Source organism: Dreissena polymorpha, chromosome 10 (assembly GCF_020536995.1).
Source record: "Dreissena polymorpha isolate Duluth1 chromosome 10, UMN_Dpol_1.0, whole genome shotgun sequence".
In the NCBI taxonomy this organism is placed as follows: domain Eukaryota; kingdom Metazoa; phylum Mollusca; class Bivalvia; order Myida; family Dreissenidae; genus Dreissena; species Dreissena polymorpha.
In genome coordinates this window covers 1,634,219-1,654,068 of record NC_068364.1, presented here as the reverse complement: position 1 = coordinate 1,654,068, position 19,850 = coordinate 1,634,219, and the positions used below count along the sequence as shown (strand labels likewise).

Sequence of the window (19,850 nt, the reverse complement as noted above, 5' to 3'; positions counted from 1 at the left end):
CGCAAAACGTCTTATTTGAACTAAGGCTAATTATTTCAATAAGTATTTCTCAACTTCGCTTTTGCTTTATTTTGATAATTTAATCCAAAGTTTAATGTTAGCATTTCCGAAAATTTGCACTCCATGTGAATTGACAGTTTGACGTCATCAAAGGAAAGCCGCTTCCTGTCTGAAGCAATAAAGCGACAAGTTTCTCGCCGACAAAATTGGCTTCCTTTGTCTAGCAATCAACATGCCGAACCAATCGTGTGTTTGCTCCTCAATGGCAATCGTCCAATTAAATAATAGCACGTGCAAAGCTCCGCCTTCGAACCTTTTGCAAAGAACGGAGGTGGAGTTCAACGGTTAATTGAGCAAGTGTTTTACGTAAGTTGAGTTCCGATTTGCAAAAATTACTAGGCCCTAAGCATTGAAACGACGAATACATTTATCAATGATTTTCCGATCTCTGCATAAATATGCTACTGTGCGAGTATACTACGTAGGTTACAAACCAACAATAGAGATATAGACTCGTTTTATTTTCTTTCAATAGAGACAAGCAGTATATAGTTTCTTGCAATTTGATAAAAAAAAAACAGTATTAATCATTAAATCGTGTAATATTTTCTTAACCTCAAATTTGTGAAATTGGGCATTTGAATGTTTATGTTCCTGTTACTGTTAATGACACATGTTTTGTTTGGAAATTAAATAAATCATTTGGAACATCTATTTAATAGCACTGACCCAGGCACTTAAGGTCCTTGATGTTTTAGCTCACCTGAGCTCAGATGAGCTCATAGGATCGATTAATGTCTGTCGTCCGTCCTTATTCTCTTAACTCCCCTTTGGTGTTTTTTTTTGCTCATATATCCAGAAACTTTGTCAGGATGATTGTTTGGAGGAATTGTAGGTCAAGTTCAAAGACGGGTCATCAGGGGTCAATAAGTAGGTCATTATGCCTTTGACAAATATTGGCTACCTGTACTTCGGTGAGAATTGGCCATTATGGCCGTCTTGTGTTTATTCTACCCATAAAACAATCAGGAATAAGTCTGCAATTCTTGCAAAAAAAAATTCTTATTTCTTGTCCATTTTGTTTAATTTTTTGAATAATTTTAGTTCTATATGTAATTAGAACACCATTTAAATTTTATTAATATACCTTAGGTAAAAATGTGTTAAATTTGATGTCAAAAGTGAATTTCCCAGCAGGGTTTGTAATTCTTAACTAATAAATCATTTTTAGCCTTATATAGAAGCAAAAAAAATTGGTCCTGTCAATTTCATGAGTCAGTCAGGTACCTCCAAACAATAGAAATTTTAATGTCAACCTTATGAAAAATAAATTGCTCTTCTACACAGCAGATGTCATAAATAAGAAATAAAAAAATGTTCCTAGTGAATGTTAGTTTGTTGTTATTTGTTTATGCTTTGGTTATGTTTATTTGTTATTTATCATTAAAGTATCATAGAACTTCAAAATCCAAACACACTGAATTAGTTTAAGCTGAAAGTTATTGCTTCAATCTTGTTTTAATATTACTTAACATTTAATAAAAATCACCTTTTGACCAAATTGTAGAGAAAAACCATGGAGTTTTTCTAAAATCAAGCTAAACCAAGTATAAGATATTTAATTGGCTAATTCATTTTACAATTTTCTGTAATGTGAAGTTTCTATGGGCCTTTAAACTAATTGTTCCTATTGTAAGTTAAGCGCACCGACTTGAAACAGGTGTTGTAAATTATGAATTATTCAATATATACATTTTTATATAATTTCACTTACTAGAGTGCCTTTCAGTTAAATGGAAATATATGAAGTATTACTTAAATGTGTTTGGTTAAGCTTTTCAAACTCATTTTAGTTGATTTATTTAAGGTAATATTAACATAAAAAAGCAAACTTCAAATGAATCATAGACAAAAATGTTGGATCATTGTAGGTGTATGACAGACTTCAACCTTTGGGTGTCACTCTGAGCCATTCAGGCATGTTGTATACAATGGATCAGATATCGGGACACTTTAATACTGAATTAATTGATTCCATTGCCAGTGGAAAGAACACTTGCAAACATGCATGCCCCCCATATGGGCTGTCAGTTGTAGTGGCAGCTATTGTGTGAATACGTTTTTTGTCACTGTGACCTTGACCTTTGAACCAGTGACCTGAAAATCAATAGGGGTCATCTGCCAGTCATGATCGATGTACCTATGAAGTTTCATGATCCTAGGCCTAATTATTCTTGAGTTATCATCAGGAAACCATTTTACTGTTTCGAGTCACTGCAACCTTGACCTTTGACCTTGTGACCTGTAAATCAGGGGTCATCTGCCAGTCATGATCAATGTACCTATGAAGTTTCATGATCTTAGGCCTAAGCGTTCTTGAGTTATCATCCGGACACCATATGGTGGATGGACGGACGGACCGACATGAGCAAAACAATATACCCCCTCTTCTTCGAAGGGGGGCATAATAAAACAATCCAATCAAATATATTTAAGATATTTAAAATATTCGAGGATAGACTTTCCTAAAAAAATGTGAAAATTCAATTTATCAAGGAAACTTGTAATAATATGTATGCATTTAGTTAGCTTACAGTTTACTAAAATCATATTCTATCCCCAGTTCATTATAACACAAATCACAACAAATTGAAAACTGTTTGACTTCCTGAGTTTCAAAACCAAAATACTGGTTAACTAAAGTTCTTCGGCAGATAGTTGAGTTTACACAATAGTCCTTCATTTCTCTGGTCATATGTGCAGATGCAATGTCTGATTTGTTAAAGAAGAGAATGGCCAGGGCATCAGCATGGCTTCTTCCTGCTCTGCCGATCTCTTGTATGTAAGCTGCAAATATAATGTGTGTATTACTACATGTAATACATTGTGCCAGTTACGCGGTATTGGTAGTTTTCAGACTACACTTACAGGGTCAATATAAAAACGGGGTCTGTATATAACCCCCCGTTTTAGACACCTTTAATAACTATGTAAGGGGGGGTAGGGGAGGTAATGCAATCAAATTGCACAATAAGGTGTTATATCGAAAATCACAATCAGGTCTTAAATTGAAATTGTATATACCCCAAATTATTTTCGCTATATATTTCCTTGTATAAGACGTTAAATAAATGGCGTATTTATATATAATAATATATTGGGTACCCTAATATACCTTAATTCGTGTTAATATCAGATAAAACAAGGGCTGTTTGTAAAACATGCATGCCCCCCATATGGGCTCTCCGTTGTAGTGACAGCCATTGTGTGAATATGTTTTTTGTCACTGTGACCTTGACCTTTGACCTAGTGACCTGAAAATCAATAGGGGTCATCTGCCAGTCATGATCAATCTACCTATGAAGTTTAATGATCCTAGCCATAAGCGTTTTTGAGTTATCATCCGGAAACCATTTTACTATTTCGGGTCACCGTGACCTTGACCTTTGACCTGAAAATCAATAGGGGTCATCTGCGAGTCATGATTAATCTACCTATCAAGTTTCATGATCCTAGGAATAAGCGTTCTTCCGTTATCATCCGGAAACCATTTTACTATTTCGGGTCACCGTGAACTGACCTTTGACCTAGTGACCTCAAAATCGATAGGGGTCATCCGCGAGTCATGATCAATGTAACTATGGAGTTTCATGATCCTAGGCATAAGTGTTCTTGAGTTATCATCCGGAAACCATTTTACTATTTCGGGTCACCATGACCTTGACCTTTGACCTAGTGACCTCAAAATCAATAGGGGTCATCTGCAAGTCATGATCAATGTACCTATGAAGTTTCATGATCATAGCCATTGGCGTTCTTGAGTTATCATCCGGAAACCATTTTACTATTTCAGGTCACCGTGACCTTGACCTTTGATATAGTGACCTGAAAATCAATAGGGGTCAACTGCGAGTCATGATCAATCTAAATATCAAGTTTCATGATCCTAGGCATAAGCGTTCTTGAGTTATCATCCGGAAACCATTTTACTATTTCGGGTCACCGTGACCTTGACCTTTGACCTAGTGACCTGAAAATCAATAGGTGTCATCTGCATGTCATGATCAATGTACCTATGAGTTTCATGATCCTAGGCATAAGCGTTCTTGAGTTATCATCCGGAAACCATTTTAATATTTCGGGTCACCATGACCTTGACCTTTGACCTAGTGACCTAAAAATCAATAGGGGTCATCTGCCAGCCATTATCAATCTACCTACGAAGTTTCATGATCCTAGGCATAAGCGTTCTTGAGTTATCATCCGGAAACCATTTTACTATTTCGGGTCACTGTGACCTTGACCTTTGACCTAGTGACCTGAAAATCAATAGGGGTCATCTGCGAGTCATGATCAATCTACCTATCAAGTTTCATGATCCTAGGCCTAAGCGTTCTTGAGTCATCATCCGGAAACCATTTTACTATTTCGGGTCACTGTGACCTTGACCTTTGACCTAGTGACATGAAAATCAATAGGGGTCATCTGCGAGTCATGATCAATCTACCTATCAAGTTTCATGATCCTAGGCCTAAGCGTTCTTGAGTTATCATCCGGAAACCGTTTTACTATTTTGGGTCACCTTGACCTTTGACCCAGTGACCTCAAAATCAATAGGGGTCTTCTGCGAGTCATGATCAATGTACCTATGAAGTTTCATGATCCTAGGCCCAAGCGTTCTTGAGTTATCATCCGGAAACCACCTGGTGGACGGACCGACCGACAGACATGTGCAAAGCAATATACCCCCTCTTCTTCGAGGGGCATAAAAAGGGTATAGAGATACATGTATTTAAAGTTGGAACCCCATGAGCTATTTCGAAATCAGAGACCCTGTAACTGGCCATATGTGTGAATATATATATATATATATATATATATATATGAAGATGTTCAAGATATTCATTGGTTTGTTAAAAATATTAGGAAAATTGTTTTTAGTTTTAGGAAAACTTTGTTCATAGGTAATAAACAGCTCAAGATAAAATTAGGATTATATGTGTTATGTTTGAGCTCAGAGCACAGGGTTCGACATTAACTTTTTTTACAGCCAGACCATCGGACCAGCTCCTCTTAAAATGTACTAGCCCGAATCTGATGTCTACTAGACCATAAATGACATAGCAAATAAACACAATTGTGTCGTGTAACTGTTTAATCAAGTTTTATCAGTAAATAATTAGTGAACACAAGAAAGTTATTTTGATGCACAGAGTAAAAAATAAAATAAAACTATTTAACAGCATAAATTGTTTGTTATAATTTCACTGTTTATCACCAGTTAAACAAATGATGTCTGTACAGCAGGTGACATTTATTAACGTCATCAAATTCTGGCCTCCTTGACCGCTGTGCTCCATGCAACCACAGCTCCAAGACCCTTTATCCATCATAATCTGTGTCAGTTTTACCGTTGGATTCTTCTTTATTTACTTATTTGTCGGACGAAAATCCAATCTTGAACAAAGCCATTCTTTAAATTACATTCTCTTGTCTGCTACGCCAAAATGTTTACATTGATAATACCGATTTTCGATAGAAAGTTCTGAGACACTGCAGAAAATCATTAATATTCATGACAACTTGACCAATGGAAACAAGCAATTTTTGCAGGAAGCTCTCCTTCGTGTCTAAAAATAGCAATGAATCATGTGAATGCTCCGTGTTTATTTATATACGCTAGTTTTGTTCTAATGTAAATAACGGATACGATAGTTATTTTACACATTAAGAAAAAAGGTTTTCGGTTAGTTATAGTTATATGAATCAGTATAGATTTTTTATGTACGACCAGTCGGACAAGATAGCCCACAGTTTTACTAGCCCGACCACCAATCTTACTGTCGGACGTGTTTAAGTGTCGAACCCTGGAGCACAGAATAGAACTTAAAGCACAAAATAAAATTTTATTAGCTCAGGTCAGTACTGAGGTCAGTTTGTTTGCATCAGCAGATAAAAAAACTTTATTAACTTCTTTGTGTTCAATGCTCAATTATGTGCTCATTGCTCAAACTTTAAATAGTTTTGTTGACTTTTGTATCTAATATTGGAGCTTAATTAAGCTTACATGTAAATTATGACCAATGTTGTTTAATGCTGTGTATGTTACACTACTTTTGGTATAAGAATCAAAGCATTTCAATGTTGATAAATATCTATGAAATAAACTTTTTTGAACTTGTTTACTATCAAAGGCAGTTTTTAAATACCTAAACTTACTTTCTAAGGAGGCAGGAGGTCCAGCATGAATCACCCTTTTAACATGCCTCAAATCTGCACCCATGCCTAGAGCCACAGATGCAAATATCAGTCGGATTGTAGACCTTTCAGTCTGTTACGTCTCAACAATATGTTTCTTCAACTAAAAATTAATGAAAAGAACAACATATAAATATTTTGCATGTTGATGGTTCAAAGATTAAACTAGATCCATTCATTATAAAACATCAACCTTACTAAATAGTTTCTAACAAGTAACAATTAAACTAGTGTCATATTTACTGAAATTACATAATTCAAATATGTAAATAATGCAATTTACACTATGATTGATTTTCATATCACTGTATTTTTGTAAATCTAAATAATACAACATCGTACCTTCCCATCAGAGCCTTCCATAGATGAATGGTACATCATGACTCTAGCAGTTTTCTCTGATGGTTTTCCTTAGTAGAATTCATCACCAAGTATTTGCTGTGCAAGTTCATATCCATAACCAATCCAGTTCATTGTCTTACAATATACAATAGTTATTTCATAATTATCAAACTCACTCTTCAGTTGTTGCAAAACCGGTACAAATATATAGTCAAATGGTGTAAATGGAGTTTGGACTAGGACGATTCTTAACGACCATCTTAATGTTGTTTTTTGCGGGGCTAGCACTTATAACTTCATAGTTAGTCAAATGCAGACATTTTGCAATTTCAGTTTTACCTGCTTTTGTTATTGTTACTGACAAAGCAAGAATTGGACAACTTACAAGAGACTTCAGTTGGTATATTCTTTTAAAGTCCTTCCTAAATTCTTCGCCCCATTCAATCACACAATGAGCCTCGTCTATTACAAGAAACTTGTTATAATCTTGAAATTTAACAGAGCGAAATATGTTGTTCACTTTAGGCGAGTTTAAAACAGTCTCTGGATGAAAGAAAAAATATTTGATAATTGATAAGTCAACAGTGTCAGCTGATCTATTATGGCATTTAAAGGCACAATAACAATCACAATACATTTTGGAACAATAAAAGGTAAAATTTCGTAAATTAATGATTTGCCATAGCCAGTGGGTAGAAAACAGATGCAGTCTTTTTTGATAATAATGTTTGAAGTGCTTTAAACTGTAGTGGTTTGAGCTCTGATATATTAGTTTGAAATTCTGAACAAAATTTCTGCAATGCATCTGTAACTGACTGGCTGTTTATAACCTGAAAAAAAAGAAGAAAGCAGTGTAGTGACAGGGCTAGTCTAAATAATTAGACCTTGGTTACACAGGATTATCATCCCACCAAGGACAATAACAAGCATCTCTATTTAAGCTCAGTCGGTAGGCATGCTAGAATAATTATCTTGTGTACTATGACTATGTAAGTTGCTTAGTAGTTGAATTTAAAATTTAAAAAAATGACAAACTATTTACAATAATAATTACTCTACCTCAGCTTTTTAACTCAGCTCTCTCAGCCATCATAGCAAAAATTGCAAGTACAATAGGACAATGTAAAATAGTTCTAGTAGGATGAGCAGTGGCTAGTAAAATGTATTATATACTATAGCTACAGTCAGGTCGTCAGTTCCGAAAAGTCGCCAGTTCCGAAACAAATTACATTTCATTCAACATTGAAAAATAAGTCTCACCACTTATGATTGAACAAATTGTACAGCCATACACCTTAATATTTGATGATTTTTTTTCGCAACAAACCGGAAGAAAGTAGACAAATGTAAACAATCTGAATTGTCGAAACGCTCGCACACATATTTTCGAATGGCGACAAAATCCTGTCAGCGCGATCGGTCAACGGAAATTAGAACACGTTTGTTTCTATAACGGATTGTCCATGGTAAGTGATCTTGGTATTGATTTGAAGGTAACTTATCAGGAAATAAGAAAACAATAAGATTTATACATTTTCAGTCAAACTGTGAATTTGGAGTATCAAAAATGACTCACTGCCATAGGTGTCAGTTCCGAAACAGACATGAAGTAAATCAGGGGTAATCTCAAACGAATTTCTACCTGTCAAACATCGTTAAGTGATATTGCAAATTTTAGTATTGGCCTTTACACATGGCCTGGGATGAAATTCTATTATTTTTAATGCTAACTGCTTGAAAATAAGGTAATTACATTTGGTTCCAACCAGCATTTGTTATATTGCATTATTGAATAGGAGACATGCTGTTGCTACTATGAAAACAGTGAGTAGAACTTACTAGAAGCAACAGGGGATTCAAAAATTGTTGTAATCATTTATCTATGAGCATCTTACTATTTATTACTATATACGGTTTGAAAATATAATTCAAGTTTATATTTTTAGCCGGATTTTTTTCGAAAAAATCTCGGCTTATAGATTGATGTTGTCGGGCGGGCGGGCGGGCGGGGTGGCGGGGTGGCGGCGTGCTCGAAAATGTTAAAGTTCTTATTTCATGGTATAACTTTGGTATGCTTGGACCTAGAGTCTTCAAACTTGACATGAAGGTTGGCCAGGATTAACAGATGACCACTGGTCATTTCAAGGTCATTCATTTGAAGGTCAAGGTCACTGTGACCTTCAATATAAAAAATGTTAAAGTTGTTATAACTTTGGTATGCTTGGACCTAGAGTCTTGAAACTTGACATGAAGGTTGGCCATAACTAGTTAGTAACCACTGGTCATTTCAAGGTCATTCATTTGAAGGTCAAGGTCACTGTGACCTTGAATGTAAAAATGTTAAAGTTCTTATTTCATGGTATAACTTTGGTATGCTTGGACCTAGAGTCTTCAAACTTGACATGAAGGTTGGCCAGGATTAACAGATGACCACTGGTCATTTCAAGGTCATTCATTTGAAGGTGAAGGTCACTGTGACCTTCAATATAAAAATGTTAAAGTTGTTATAACTTTGGTATGCTTGGACCTAGAGTCTTGAAACTTGACATGAAGGTTGGCCAGAACTAGTAAGTAACCACTGGACATTTCAAGGTCATTCATTTGAAGGTCAAGGTCACTGTGACCTTGAATGTAAAAATGTTAAAGTTGTTATAACTTTGGTATGCTTGGACCTAGAGTCTTGAAACTTGACATGAAGGTTGGCCAGAACTAGTAAGTAACCACTGGACATTTCAAGGTCATTCATTTGAAGGTCAAGGTCACTGTGACCTTGAATGTAAAAATGTTAAAGTTCTTATTTCATGTTATAACTTTGGTATGCTTGTACCTAGAGTCTTCAAACTTGAAATAAAGATTGGCCAGTACTAGAAGATGACCACTGGTCATTTCAATGTCATTCATTTGAAGGTCAAGGTCACTGTGACCTTAAATGTTAAAATGTTAAAATTGTTATAACTTTGGTATGCTTGGACATAGAGTCTTCAAACTTGACATGAAGGTTTGCAAGCACACTTAGATGACCACTGGTCATTTCAAGGTCATTCATTCTAAGGTCAAGGTCACTGTGACCTTGAATGTAAAAATGTTAAAGTTCTTATAACTTTGGTAGGTAAAAATGTTAAAGTTCTTATTCCATGTTATAACTTTGGTATGCTTGTACCTAGAGTCTTCAAACCTTTTGACCTTTGAACAATATTTCAGTAATTTAAGTATTGCATTGACAAAAACACGAAAGGTACTTTCCTGTCATTTAAATAAAAAATCCGGCTTCAATGCGGTCATCTCCGACCGCGGAACTCTTGTATTTCTTTATAATGCTTGAAGTTACATTGCACTTTTATTTTTAAACATATATAAATACATGTATCACACCGCATACAGGGTGATAACAACATAATGTTTACCTGAGAATGGTTATGTTAACCTAACCCAGCTTTATCAAACTGTATGGGTGTGATATTTATTTTATTATGTTGAACAAAGAAAACACAACAACTTAATATAAGAAAAACATTTGCGTGTTTATTCATTTACTAAGCACTCTGACTCATACATATCTGAATGCACGGACGTTTAAAAGGCAGGTTGCTGGTATGAACTCATAGACAAAGGAAAACGATGTATTCCAATTTAATTAAATCTGATTATAAAATTTTATAAGTTGTGTGATTTTATTTTTGTTTTAATTTAAAAAATATACAAATGCCAGAAAGTAAATGAAGTAAATGCAGTATAGTTTTATATTCTCTTGATGCGAAAAACTAGTGGTGCTATTTTCATCTCCAAAAAATGTAATAAAATAATATCGCATGTGACTGTAATATGGGTAAATGAGAATTTGACATGTGCTAGTCACCTGAGGTATAATTAAAATAGTAAGGCTTATATCATTATTTTTCAGTATTGTGAAGGACGCAGAGGTGCCCTGAGGCAATGGGGGAAATGCAGCAGCCTAGACCTTTCACCCATGCATCTGTGATGTGTTTAGCTCTACCCATGTGAATTTATGAGTGTTGTACACTTGCCAAAGCTCTCTAGCAGTTGCTAATTTACCAACCTTTTCCTTATTTTATTTTAATTGGTTCCTAGTTTGTTTGTTTTTAGTTTTACCAAAAGCTTGAATTCCTATTTGTCTAGAAAATGATTTAGTTATTTTTCATGGTCAGTTGTTCATATATTGAATTGATATGATTTGTGAGACTGGGTTCATCCCCTCTGAGAAAAGAACAACTAAGTATGGGTGATGATATTTTAAAAAATATTTTAAATCCAGTATCTGGGGCACCAGTCAATATATGTCCTGTTTTAGGCAAGTTAGCCCATGTTCCACTAACATTTTGTGGAGTAAGTTTGCACAAAACATCACTTTAAATATTATTATGTATATTTTGCTTATCCTTTAAATAGATTTTCTTAGTCAAGTGAGATTAAAACACCTTCATAAGCATATTTCCTGGATAAAGTTTACATGAATATTTACTACAATAGAACCTTGACATGCATTGTGTGCTGTTGCTTCCTTATACATTTTCATAGTTTTGTGTGACAATACTGTATGGTATGCTTTCCATATTTGATTCATACGATAGATTGTTTTAATTTATTTTTACTGTCATTTCGGTATCAGAAAATGCTGTCCTATACAAGCATTAACACTACATAGAGATATGTATTTATATGTATTTTTATCACTGTCTTTTGCATTAAAATGTGCCATCCCTGTCAGAGCAGAGCAGGACTGTTCAATTTATTGGATACTCCTTGAGAAAACTGGTCCTTGTTATTTGCATTAAATGTAATCTTAAATTGTCATGTGCAACCTACACAGGTTGAAATCGCTCATTATTTTCTGGTTTCATGTAATTGTTTGTTTAGAATCTCTAATTTGTGCCCTGAGAAATGAAACTTTCCTCTCAGAAAGCTTGTGTTGTTTCTAGTGGGCAGAGGCTAATCTAAGATAACATTGAGCAACATTAGATTGTATATTATAGTATATTTTATGAAAGTGCAAGTGTGTGATCTCAGGTAGGGAACCATTTATTTCGTTTTATCTATTCCTACTTCTTGTTTTATATGTTGTTGCTTGGAAAAACAGTATACTGTATATTGAAGTACATATGTATATTATAGGCAGGTGCCCTTCATTGTGTGATCTCAGGTAGAGGTCCATTTAATTTTGTTTTGTTATTTTTTACTTTTTGCTTTTCTTTTATTGTTATGGTTTAACAGCACTTTGAACAAAAGCTAGTCTGGTTATATTGTTATGAACGTTAAATTAAACTATTTTGACAGTTCAAGTTTGTTTTGAGACGATCCCTAGTCATAAAGTGCACCTTCTGTCACGTGATTCGCTATTGGAGAATATTAACCGGAAGTGGAGAAAGGATTCGGTTTAGAAATAACATAAAAACTCATTTATATTAAGAACCAAATTCAAAATCAAGGTAAACAGAGCAAAGATGTTAAAATTATATGTAATACGCCCTATATCTAAAATTAAAATCGATCGCCGTTTTAAAATATACATAGTAGTTTCGATAGTGATTCGGAACTGACGACCTGACTGTATTTGTTTGTTATTAATGAGCATTGATAAAACAATCAAAATGGATGTATAAATACATTATCGATTTTTAAACAGAATAAAATTCATCATGCAAGCCAAAAATGTACATATCATTGGTAAAAATAAGGATTTTGACGGTACTATTCATCCATATAATGAATATTATCCGAAATTACATTTTCCATTTATTTATCCGAAAACTATTCAACCTATGAAGAATGAAAATCTCATACAAAATCAATCGTTCCGTGAAAATGATTCATACCATTGATATACTTAATTATAATTTTGATCGGGAAATAAATACTATCCCAACGAACCACCTTTTAATATTTGCTAGTTAACTTACTATTTCCATTGCCTCCGCCATTACTTCGTCTGTGCCTGACTCTTTGTATACAAAAAGGCAGGTAATCCAGACTATAAAAAAGCAAACTTCCTCGCAGTGGTTACCTCCCATATTGGTTTAAGTACACTTTCAATTCACCAGTAGATCTATTGATCTATAAAATCATTGAGGAAATTGTGAAAACTCGATTGAAACATTAAAATCAGATACGTTATCGTAGTTTATCAGATACGTTCAATACATTGAACCGTTTATATTTGGGTTAATATTTCTATTGCCACATGCAAATTGCTTTTACGTTGCATACTTGTCTTCCAAAAGGTGGTAATCAAAGTAAATCGAAGCATAAACCACAACTTACCTCTGTTTATATCAAACACCATCCACACTTCATATTTTCCGCCATATACAGTGCAGTAAACATACGATCCGAGAGATGACGTGACTATAGATGCTCCGTAGAACGGTGACGAAACATAATTACGTCATAGTGTGACGAAATCTTAAATTTAGAGGCACCTAACGGGTTGGTAAATGTATTGTAATTAATCGATTTAACGTATTTGACATTAACGTTTTTGATGTAAATTTTCTGAAAAGCTTCCCAGAGAGAAGTGGTAAATACATTTTGAGTAGTTTGAATGTTTGCCTTCGAAAAGGATGATACCATGATATAAATTTCGTGTATTTGTGCCTTGCATATCAAGTCTTAGCTACAATATAGAGATAAAACACGTTTTCGAGGGCATGATCATCTGCGGGCGCTCGAAAAATCCGAAGGGACGGATTTGGAGAGCGCCCGCAGATGAACATGTCCGAAAAAATGTGTATTTTCGGTATTTTTGCATAAACAAATCACACATACCAAAATAAATTAAAATAACATAGAAAACAATATGTTTTGTTCATTCGACATTGACAAAATAATTCGATTATTTCATATGAAGTCATACAGTTCAAAGTTGTGTTTTACATATGCCTCAATCGGTCATTATCAGAAATGACGAGACAGTTTTCGATTTAAAATGTGTTTAAACAGTGGATTAATGCAAATTTCAAATGCAGCCACGCAATAATGAGGAATTATTTTGGAATTTACTGGTCGCGACGGATAAATATATCGTCAGAATTAGTCTTTGTTTTCATAGATGTTTCCTTCGTACAGGTCTATCTTATTTCGTTCCAACTAAATTTTCTAGGAATTAAAATTCTGCCAACATATTGTCACTGAAAAATTTCCAGCATACAGCAGGAACGTTGAAGGTACATAAACACTTATATTCAGGGGCGTAGCTAGCATTTTTTAGCTGTAAGCCCGGTTTTGATACATAAAAAAGAGGTCCTCCTCCCAGTCCCACGGAAATTTTTTAAATCCTATAGCCTAACGTCTGCGGTGAGATTAAAGGCATAATTATGTAGACAAATAATAAGATAAGAAAAAATAAGACTTTGACCTGTTTTTCTTTGATATTTTACTGTTTTATCTCAATATCAGAGAACTAAATTTTACTGTATTATCTTTCTACCAGAGAACTAAATTTTAAAACAATATGGAACAGAGAAACATTTAAAAGTGTAACACTCCACTTATTCACAAGTCAAACCATGGGAATTCTTTCCAATAATACTGTCTGCATGTCCTTATCGGCACCGTAACGTGTTTAGTGTAATACTTATAGTCGATATCTTACGCTAATTGTTCTAACAAGTGCATCAATTACATAAAATCAATATTTCTACACTTAACCGAGTAAAATGTGTTGATGATTTCATCGATCGAAAGTTCGAAACATGCATTTCTCTGTGAATGTGTAGGAATCCTAAAGCAGACAGCCTTTCACCAGACATGGTGCTTCTCATGTACGATTTGATACGTCGCATAGAACTGAAAGAACGCTTACTCGAGGCTGAGGTAGCTGGCATTGTGAGCAGGATTGCTAGTACACGGTGTATAGCCGGGTATGCTGCCTTTGGCGTAACATCAAATCAAAACAAATTTCCACGGTCATAACCATCATTCGGAATGTTTCTTACAAATCCAACGATAATCGATTACACCTTACTGTAGTATTGAATGGGATACGAGTAGATCTACATGTACATATGTAGATCTATGTAACTTGTAACAGCAAGTCGCGTGAAAAGAAGCGAGCTAGAACCTATGCACACAGAAAGAAGTAGAGTTGATAATTGGAAGATATGTCCTTTGAACACGTCCAGAATCCATTGTCTGAGGATTATGTCAATATGAAATGCAGATTTCTAACACCTGACCCCCCCAGAATCAACATGTTAATACGTTTTTCGAAGTTGAAGCATTTTTATTTTGTTCATGTTTAAAAAAAAATGTAGGCCCGGGCCTGCTGTGCGTAATAGCAGCTACGCCCCTGATATTTACAGCATAGTCTTTTGAAAGTGTGGACTAAATAACATTAACTTCATTGACGTTGATAATAAAATAAAGCTGGTGTCAAGAGAGTGCAGATCGTATAATTTGAAAATTGGAGTGAAATATTCATTACCTTTATCCCTGCATGCATGAGAAAACTAGTGCTTATTCAGTTCCCCATTTATGCTTGGAAAGTCGTCGAAGGCTGGAGTTATTCACAATCTTCATAATAACTTCATTGAATTCACTAAGAAGAACTCAAAAAAGACTAAGGGAAGTAACTGCGCGCTGACCAGTTTATGGATGTGAAAAACACACAACAGGGCTTCAATCTGAACGGCATTTGAATTGCCTTGTTAATACACGATTTCTCCTGTTCAAGCCCTCCTTTTGCCAAGTTTCTGCACCCCGCCAGAGGGCATTATAGATGGAGTTTATGCAATAAGACACACAAGTTTACAAACAAGTTAACGTACCTGACGAGTTCTGTGTATATTTTCAAAACATCGGATTTAGACAAAACTTTAAAAAAAAATCGTGTTGATGGTAAGCAATGTGATTGTTTTCTTAAACGATATTACATGTACAGGCCTCATTTAGTGTGATATTTAGTTCTTATCTATGTATTGTACATACTTTACTACGATATGTATTGGTATAACGTATCTTACTTATATATATGCAACTTTATATTGCATGTTTTGAATTTGTGTTTCCTCAAATCAAGAGACAAATTGTGTTATCCTGATTTAATGAACAATATTTCTTACTTCTGAGAAAAGCCCAAACTATGCATTTTCTGTTTAAACACATTTTGTCAGTTTGGCTTCATAAACAAGTATGTCGTGCGAGGACAAAGAAACTTTGGGCTAATATGAACTATTCTGTGAGATATGGAATGTTTTATTTCCATTTTATTCCAACTTTTCCGAGTGCAACAGTCAGCCATCATACCAGAGTCATACCAAAATTATATGGAGCCTGTTTTCACGGCTTTTCGTTACTTCTCTAACACAAAGACAGACACATCATAGAAAGTGCTAGTTAAGCGTAGAATTAATCGTTTCAGTTACTTTTAAATTTTCGTGTAGGTGTTATGATTAAAGATCTATTTACACAATTGGAGCTGGATTCTTCAAATTGTATCAATATGTCCATAAGTCAAAATTTCAAATTCATAAAGTAGATCAGGCTAATGTGTTTTTTAATAAGTTTATTTTAATCTGATATGACAAGTGGTGTGTTTTATTGTGGTTTGTTAACAGATCATTTAAAGAGTGCATATGCATTGTTTTCATACGCGTATATATGAATGTCCAATGCAGTCGACATGTTCGTCTATTTCACCAAGTGCTTGTTCAAATGTGACCAAAAAAAAATTCATGTTGAATTATTTCTTACAATTTTATTAGACCTGCTCGGCAATATGATGCAATAAAATAAAACGAGCGATATCACTCTAAAGCAAATGGTCGCATAATGACGCCGTTTAAGTATACGAACTTAAAAAGAGCCGTGAAATTGTTAAACACTATCAAGTCAAACAAATAAAAAATCCGATCCTTTTATCTTATAAGCTCGTATGCCCAATACGACTCTAAAGAGACCTTTCTGATTAATACCTTTTGAAGAATCATTCCTAACCACACAAGGTCATGATAGTTGCGCATTTTTCTGGTAAGGTCTTTACAACTCTTTATTATGTTATCCGCCAATGTCGAGTTCAAAGCCAAGATACGTTTTATTTCAGTACGTACATGTGTGTTATTCGGCGTAAGCTGAATTAAGCCAGCTTTTCACCTCTCCTGACCTTTGTAAGTGTCCAATAAAATTCAAATAAAATTTCCCGCGGCTAGGTACGAATGAATTCACTTCATTTATTCCATTGGCTGATTTGAGTATTCCACCAGAACATTGGAAACATATCCGCGTCTTTGTAACACTGTTTTACTGCATGAAACAATTTTATTTCTAATGAAAAGGCTTAATAGATAGAACAGTTTTACACTCAATTCTCGACATAAATACAGTTTGTGCGTACACCTTTTATTTTCAGAGAATTACCAGCGCAACGCGTTTATATTTAAAGGCTATGTTCTCATATTTAGTACTTACTTCCATATTCTTGTCAACATGTTAACATGTAAAAGTATAAAGAGCAGTGGAAGCGAGGCCTCACTTTAATACATTGCATTTCAACCCGGGTCAATTCGCGGCCAGTGTATGAATGTCAGAGTTTATATACAGGTCATCTCCGGAGTTCGCGGCCAGTAAAATAATAGTTATATAATAAATACGCTATCCGTGAACTAGGTGACCTGGAATTTTCTTTAGACCAGAAATATGTAGATTCTTAATGTGTTTTCAACAAAACAATGATAAATCTTATTTTTGATTAATTTAACAATAATTATTCCACCATATTGACCAATGTATTAAGCATGAGCGCGATGATTATCGATACTGTTAATAATCGAATCAAACCACTAAAACAGGTTTGTTCGAAGAACGCGCCTATAAATACGGATACTTCTCGTGTGGCCGGTTGACTCGTATGTTTTAATTTCACTTCCATTCTTCTTTTGGTTTTCTGTTTTGTATCTATAGGTTTATGACCAGCAATATGTAAAAATGTAAAATAAGCCGCGAAAACTCCGCGTAACATCCCGTACTGCGTGTGATGCAGCTAAGAACTGCACAGAAAAAAGACATTCGCTATCCTTGATCTCATTCATTGAACTATCAACGCCGTATATCTTTTTTAAAGATATTTCTTGTTTAAAATGCACACAGAGAAAAAAAACATTATAATGATAGCATATTCACCAAAACATTAAAAAACGGTTGTTTAATGAAGAAATCTTAATTTCGTTCCGTATTTGAAATGTTACAAAAAGATAGGGAGGTTCTATGTGTTTCTGTTTGCCATACTTTTTTGCACTAATGTTAAAGAAATTATTAAATGGTATCGCTGAAACTCTGCATTGTGCATGGACATGGTCATTTTGTATGACTTTTGAAGAGTTTTAGCTCTTGCACTTACTATTTGTAAAATGCGTTGTTTTGTTTTTGTTTTGTAATTGTTGTAACACATCTAGGTATCAAATTGTGTGGGTTGTAAAATCTGATTCATTTTTGTTAAATATGATGACTTTAAAGTTGATTCCATGTAATACAAACTACCTTTAAAGATGGGCTTAAAATACAACTTACTGATCTTTTTATATGATATAATATTATATTTCATCAAGCACCTTTGTATCAGGATTATGTCAGCGTAAGTGTAAGATACAAATATTACAAGTCACAACATCGAGTGGTTAAGGTTTCATTTTGATAATGATATATCATAATATGTATATGCTAGAAGCAAAATGTGCGAAAAATACTTCAGACTTTTAACGAGAAACAAAGATGTGTGTTATCTTAATGTTATTAAATATGTTATTAAATATTTGTTTTACCAGACACTAACAGGGAGGTGAAGGTAGAATACGAAAGATGCACCAACATTGACAAAAATGTGACCGAAGGCAGCAGTAAGAAGGCCTACAGCACTCTTATCACTATTAAAACTATTTCAAAGTCCACTCAGCACAGTGCGAGTATTATAGCAGACGCTGACGGGAACCTTCTAACAATAAATGCCACAGCCCTGAGCAGGTGCACCGAATACTGCAGCGACCTATACAACTACATCGTTCGACCAGACCCAAGTCTCCTTCAGAACGATTCCAGACTAGATGCGGACGACGTGGGTATATCCATACTAACGACTTAGATGGAAAAGGCAGTGTAAAGTCGGAAGCCAGAACAAAAGCCGGGAGTTGACTACCTCCCTTCCGAGCCGATTAAGCGCAGATGAGAAGAAACGACTACAATAATATCGTCACTCTGTCAGAAAATCTGGACGGAGATGAAGTTGCATAAGGATTGACCCCAGTCTTTCTTGATCCATATAACAAATAAAGGACAACCTCAAGCTATGCAAGAATAATCGCACCATCAGTCTCATAAGCCATCCAAGCAAAGTAGTGCTACACATATGAACTGAATGAAAATTAGGAACTGATGGCGGAAGAACGGACTGGATTCAGAGTTGGGCGAAGCCGAGTCGAACAAATATTCAACTGCAGAAATACCTACAATACCATCGTGAGCTCTTCCACTACATTATCGGTTCATATGGTTGACTTTAGCACGATGGTCTATGATAGGTTCTGGGGGATTCGACATTGACGAAGGGCTGGCGCAAGTCTTCCAAGAACTCTATGGAAACGCCAGCATAAAACAGTAGCTTTACACATATATTGCATTGCATAATTTTCAGTAAGATTATTGAATAACATTAGTGTGGGCTGTACGTTGTGTTGAGGTCCTACTTGTACAACATATGATTTTGACAGTGTTGTAAATTACACGACACTTCAAACACTAGTATACAAATAATAATGTTGCTGTTATAGTGTTTTGATTTTGGTTAGAGATATCATGCAAATTTATTTCATCACGACTCATGTTTTCAATGCGTTAAACATGGCATAACTTGTTTATACAATGACCGTAATGAACAATCGTTCTTGTCAAACATAATATTTATCGTGCATGTAAATACTTTGCTGTGCTATTCTACTTGTATACAGTGTCTGCAATTTTGAACGTTTTTTAAATCTGAAATCGTTTCAATTGAAACATATGATAAGTTGACATGTAAGGAAAAATACACATTGAAGTTTCATGTAAAAGTTTGAGAAAGAAGTCTTTTTCTATAGATGGTCAATAATCATACAAGACATATTAAAGAGAAACATCATCATTTAAATTGTTTACTTCAAGTGCAAGTCTTCCAAGAACTGTACGGAAACGCCAGCAGCGCAGTACTTCTAAACGGACAGATGGGTGACTTACTCAGAATATAGCAGCCGTTAGGAATGTTTGCTTTCCCC

The 19,850-nt window shown here is 34.8% G+C and overlaps 1 protein-coding gene and 1 long non-coding RNA gene across 3 annotated transcripts in view; both read right to left on the bottom strand.

Annotated features, from left to right (window-relative positions):
- LOC127848701 (heat shock 70 kDa protein 12A-like) overlaps positions 1 to 19,850 on the bottom strand; it is a 155,175-nt gene that overhangs the window by 44,955 nt on the left and 90,370 nt on the right. The gene's annotated exons all lie outside the window — the stretch shown is intronic.
- On the bottom strand, positions 1,901 to 6,737 carry LOC127848725 (uncharacterized). Its single transcript, XR_008034659.1, has 3 exons — positions 6,601 to 6,737; positions 6,220 to 6,361; positions 1,901 to 2,847 (listed from the first exon to the last, which is right to left on the bottom strand). It is a non-coding gene; the product is annotated as an uncharacterized LOC127848725 (long non-coding RNA).